Source organism: Macaca mulatta, chromosome 15, assembly GCF_049350105.2.
Source record: "Macaca mulatta isolate MMU2019108-1 chromosome 15, T2T-MMU8v2.0, whole genome shotgun sequence".
Lineage (NCBI taxonomy): Eukaryota > Metazoa > Chordata > Mammalia > Primates > Cercopithecidae > Macaca > Macaca mulatta.
This window is the reverse complement of record NC_133420.1, coordinates 84,237,486-84,243,252: the sequence shown is the minus strand read 5'-3', so window position 1 is coordinate 84,243,252 and position 5,767 is coordinate 84,237,486.

The following is a 5,767-nucleotide window of genomic DNA, read 5'->3' as shown; positions in this document are numbered from 1 at the left end:
GGGACTTAAATGATAGCATCAGTTCTTTCTCCCTCTATCAGCAAGCTCTGTCTCCACTTTACTGTGCATATTAACCTTATTTGCTCCTACTGCAATACAGGCTTTTTCATGGGAAAGAAGAAAAGCAGCAACATAGGTCTGCATACCCATGGCTTGTGAACTAAAAAGAAGAGAGTGATCATCCATGTTAGTTTTAGCAAACAAAAAAACCAAAAAAAAAAAAAAAAACAGAACTGGGGAAGGCATGGGGGCTTTGGATGTGGACACCTCAGAATCACATGGAGTGGGGAAAGATTTTCCAAACGATAGCAGGGAAGAGGGATAGGAAAGCTGGTCAGGACAGTCAGGCACCATGACATATGTCTAGTTCAATCTTTGAGGCAAGAGGGAGCCATTAAAGGGTTTTGAGTAGGGGAGGGACATAGCCCTAGTCACTCAGACAGTGAGTGAACCTTACCCCCAGCCCAGAATCTACACCTCACCAGGGCTTTGCTATTCTCATCTAACACATGATCTGCATTAATCTTCCAAACAAACCTTTGAAGAAAGTACTCTTTCCCCCACTTTAAAGAAGAAATTAAATGGTATCTTGAGAGACTTGTAAATGTCAAGTGTCTAATGTATGATAACCATTACGAGGAGTTCTCTAAAAGATTTGTGGGTGAACAGGTTGAATACTAATATCCATTACATTTCTAGCCTTATGTTAAATACTGATCAGGATGGAGAAAGCGATATACATTATGTGGCCCTCATTCCCAAAGAACCTGCAGTGTTGTTGAGGAGATAAGATTTATACACTAACACCTGCCATACAAAAAAGAGAATAATACCAGGTAATAAAAACAAATTATACCAAGAGATTTGTTGGTCAAGTAGGGTCTCTCTGAGGAGGTGACACTTTATCAAAACCCTGGATAAAGTGAAGATTCTGGGGGTAAGGAAAGCCCAGGCAGTTAGCCGCTGAAAGGAGACTTAGAGATTTTCCAATTTAAATTATGGGTTTTGAATATTTTTTTAAGCATTGAAATCATTTTGTAAATAAACATTTTGATAGTATCCTAACACATAAAACAGAAATTAGTAGATCTCCTTGTCTGGAAAGTAGGGGTGGAGGACCAAGTGTCCCCAGCTCTTGGATTTTTGCATTCTGCAGTTCAGGGCACCTCCTAGAATCTCCAAGATGCCAAGTAACACTGTCTGGGGAACAAAACTGTTTAAATATGAAATCCTTATTAGACAGATGGGTAAACCAAGGCCAAGAGACTAAGTCACTTGCCTTAGAAATCACAGCTACTCAGTAGTGGTTCTGAATATAGAACTCACATCTCCTCCCTCAGCAAATAAGACTCTTTCTACCATACCCCATTCCTTCATTCCATAAGTATCTATTAACCTCCAACAATGCCCCAGGCACCAGCTTCATCACTGAAGAAAATGCAATGAGGGAAAAAAAAAAGAACCAAAAAAACCCACGCCCCTGGCCTTATGGCCTTATGCTGTGTTCATTTCCTATATTAAAAAATACTCACAAAACTAAATAATTACGAATTGTGGTAAGTCCAACAAATAAATGTGCCCTAAAGCATTATAATATGCCCTTCATAAGACTAGCAACAGAAAAGAGATTTATCACATGGGCTATAGGAAGGTTTTGCCTTAAGAATTTACAGTCTTAGTAATATGCCTCCCCTATGTGACATATGTTGACTCTTTGTATTTTAATAAAGACTTTTCATGATTGGATTCATGCTCACACATCTGCTTTGTCCATCATACTGAAAAGACCTTAACTTAAATCTAGCCACCAAGTCACGTGCATTGATTTGAATAAATGCTGTGTACTGAAACACCTTTCTTTTCCTCCCGTATTTACCCAGCATCTAACTATTGACATTTTTCTCCACTTAACATTTATGGAGATGACCCTTCTCTCCTACTTCCTTAAGGAGTACACACTTTGCAATCAGAAGGAAAATTATATTCTTCAGTCAGACTGAAAATCAATGACATTGCTGGTCACAATCCCCAGGGAGTTTCAAGGAGAAAAGACAGTCTTAAGAATTCCACAAGAAGAAATTGGAACATCGTGCATTATTAGTGGGATTATAAAACGGTGAAACTGCTGTGGAAAATAGTATGGAAGTCTTCAAAAAATTAAAAATAGAACTATCATATAATCCAGCCATCCCGCTTCTGGGCATATAGCCAAAAGAATTAAAAGCAGACTTGAAGTGATATTTTAACACCCACGTTCATCAGAATATTCGTCACAATAGCCAAGACATGGAAGCAACATAAACATCCATAGATGGACAAATGGATTAATAAATGTGATTTATTCATGCAGTGGACTATTATTCACCCTTTAGAAGAAAGGGAAGTCTTGCATATGCTACAACATGGGAGAACCTTGAGGATATTATGCTAAATGAAATAAGTCAGTCACAAAAAGACAAATACTGTTTGATTCCATTTACATGAAGTATCTAAAGTAGTCAAATTTATAGAAACCGAAAGTAGAATGGTGGTTACCAGGGGCTGGGAGGAGGGAGAGAGGGGTATTGTTGTTTAATGGATATGGAATTTCAGTTTGTGCAAGATGAAAAAGTTCTGGAGATCTATTTCACAACAGTATGAATATACTAAACAAGCCTGAAATCACTTAGGATCTGGCGTCATTTGAAGAATGACCAGCTATGCAATGAACTGTATTATTGTTTCTTTAAAAACATGTCTTTACTTATAAGTACAGTTATGATAGGTTCCCAACTTACTTACAATCAACTCACTCAACCAAATATGCTTGAGGTAGGGGGTGGGAGTAAGACAAAAAATGCCTTTTTCTAAAAGTTTCTTTGTTCAGAGTTTCAAATTATCTCTCATTACTTCTAGAACTCAAAGACGGGGTCTCACTCTGTCACCCAGGCTGGAGTTCAGCGGCGTGATCTCAGCTCACTCCAACCTCCGCCTCCCACGTTCAAGCCTCAGTTTGCCTCAGCCTCCCGCATAGCTGGGACTACAGACACGTGCTGCCACACCCAGCTAATTTTTGTATTTTTTAGTAGAGACGGGGTTTCACCATATTGGCCAGGCTGGTCTTGAACTCCTGACCTTGTGATCTGCCTGCCTTGGCCTCCCAAAGTGCTGGGATTACAGGCATGAGCCACTGCACTGGGCCTAATTAAATATTTTTTTAAATAGGTGACACATCCCCACGTGTAGGAATCTTTTGGAGGTCTTCGCTGGAATTATATCAAAAATACTTCTCAAACTTTTTGTTCATAAAGTGGACTACGCTCTAAACAGAAAGTAAAAGAAAATTATAAGGCAGCTTTTCTGGAGTCTACAGATCCATTCTCTACTTTTTTAGCTAGAAGCAGTTGACCTTACATATTTTATTTCACCTTTTAACTTCATGACTAAGTTTTCCAGTATGAAATGGGAGTGAAAAAAGAATATTAAATTTCAGAAAGCCATACCAGCACTTCATACACAAATTATATACACTAAACCTTGTTCACAAGAGGCTGCAAATATTTAGTTAAGCCTTTCTCTAATTTCTGCACTGTATACTTCTGTTTTGTACAGCCCGTTTAGTACACTATGCTTTTAATGTTACCTATTTTTTAGCCCAATAATTCATAGGAATTATATAAACTATATAACTTCAATTGTATGACACTTATCACTGCATCTTGCCCTGGTAAGCATGTAAGAAATGGCATTGATGATGGTGCAATTTGGGTTCATGCTCTAAACAATGTCACAGAAGTATCTGAGGTCTCTTTGCTGGCATCAATAAAAATGTAGTTAGGAAATAAACTCTGGAAGCCACACTGGAAAACCAGTGAAGACACACTGGAGATGGCTAAGCAGAAGCACAGGTGCCATTGAAAAGACATGGTCTAAGTGGACTGATCACTTTGGGCTGCTTTTCTTTGCTTTTATTCTACAGCATTAAGTCAATTCATTAATTCATCTAACATTTATTAAACACTAAGCTTATACTGATCACTACGATGGTGCTGGAAGTAAAACAATGAATATAACGTATACAATGAACTATTAAAAGCCTGGGATTTTACCCTACTTGCAAGCTAACAAATTAGCTTGCCACACTATCTTGAATGCTGGCAGAAGACACAAAACTTGTGAGCTTGAGACAAAGAATAGTTTATTATGCGCAGCAATAGTAGCAGTAACCAGTGTATTAACATTTGCGCTACTTACCTAAAATTCAACCACAAGACAATGTAAAGAAGGTCATATAATACCTGCATCTGCAGTAGTATGCATTATAAGATACCGTGGGAGGATCAAGGATGGGCTAAGAGGAACATTCAGAGAAGGATTCTCAGAGGACATAAATGCCAGGGCTGATGCTAAAAGGAGGAATAGGAAGGAGCAGATATAGAAAAACAGATGGGTCATTTTAACCAGCAGTCTTTGTAGGACCACAGGCATGGGTGTGTGAGTAGTTTGCTACAAGTAGAAAAATCACAAGAAGTTGGGTTTCACTGAAGCTTAAAGCAGAAGGCCAAGGGTAAAGGAAGATGGAGTGAGATAGGCAAGCAAGACCTAGAGTTTGGAGAGCCTTTGATATCTTGCCAAGGAGCTTAGTCTTTGCCCTGTTGGCATTGGAGAGCCACTGGAGGGCATAAGCAAATAGGTTTGCATTGGATAGATAATGCTAAACAGAAAGGCATCAGTGTCTTTGGCATATTGTTGTGATTTTGATATGAAAGTCCCCAGCAATCTCCAGCAACCTCTGATAACACACAGCAAACAATATGTCTGGTTGCCATCAACCATTCTTGTGCATTCTTTGATAATTCAGTAGGGCTGTTTGCACTTCTGAGTCCTGACAAGTGTGCTTGCACTCTCACATTCAGCCTATGACTCCCACAGTGTACCATAGCTGTGTTTCTTACAGCAAATTTACCAACCCCCACTGTCTTCAGAGCAGTTTTATCTTGTTCCCTGGGGTTTTAACAGTCACTGATAAAGATATCTAATTCAGCATTTTTCTATAATCTAATTTCCTCCTCTGTCAAATGCTGTCACTGAAAAATGATGGAGAATTTCCTGACGCCTTCTGTTTTCCTTACTGTGGCCTCTCTGGAGCATTTCGACATGTGTTATTGATGGGACCCCTGAATACTGGGAAGAGTGCTGATACCACAGTTTCCAATCATGGATAGAAACTAAAGGCTGGGGGTAGAGGGGTCTTTTTAATCATCTATTTCTGAGAAATGGGAATGTAAGTCTTTCTAGAATTCTTTGACTTAGATCCAGTGGGTCCTTTAATTAGACATCACCAGCAGTTGTTTGGACATAATATATACCCTACTTTGTCATCACTAATTGTTACAAAATGACACCTAGATCTGTCACAACTCTGATTACCAGGGATCAAAAAGGCCTGACTTGATCTCAGAAACTTCACCCTCCCCAAATTTCAAGACCAAACTCATTCTGCAGAGCACTCCTTCCATGACACATCGAACCAGCATCCTTTTAGCAAAGTAAATGCTCATTACTATAGCCAATGGAGTAGGAATTGATTACCTAACTTGTCCATGCTTTTCCATTGATATGTTATTTTGCTCAACTTACGCCACCATATCTTGGAACCAAGCAGGTTATTTGTCAAGCATTTTCATCTTCTTAAGTAGAGAATCCTCTAGAAATTGACTTTTCACTATCATCAGTAGAAATATTGAGCATATTGTAACCCTGGGTTCTTAGGGTGGCCCTTAGGATT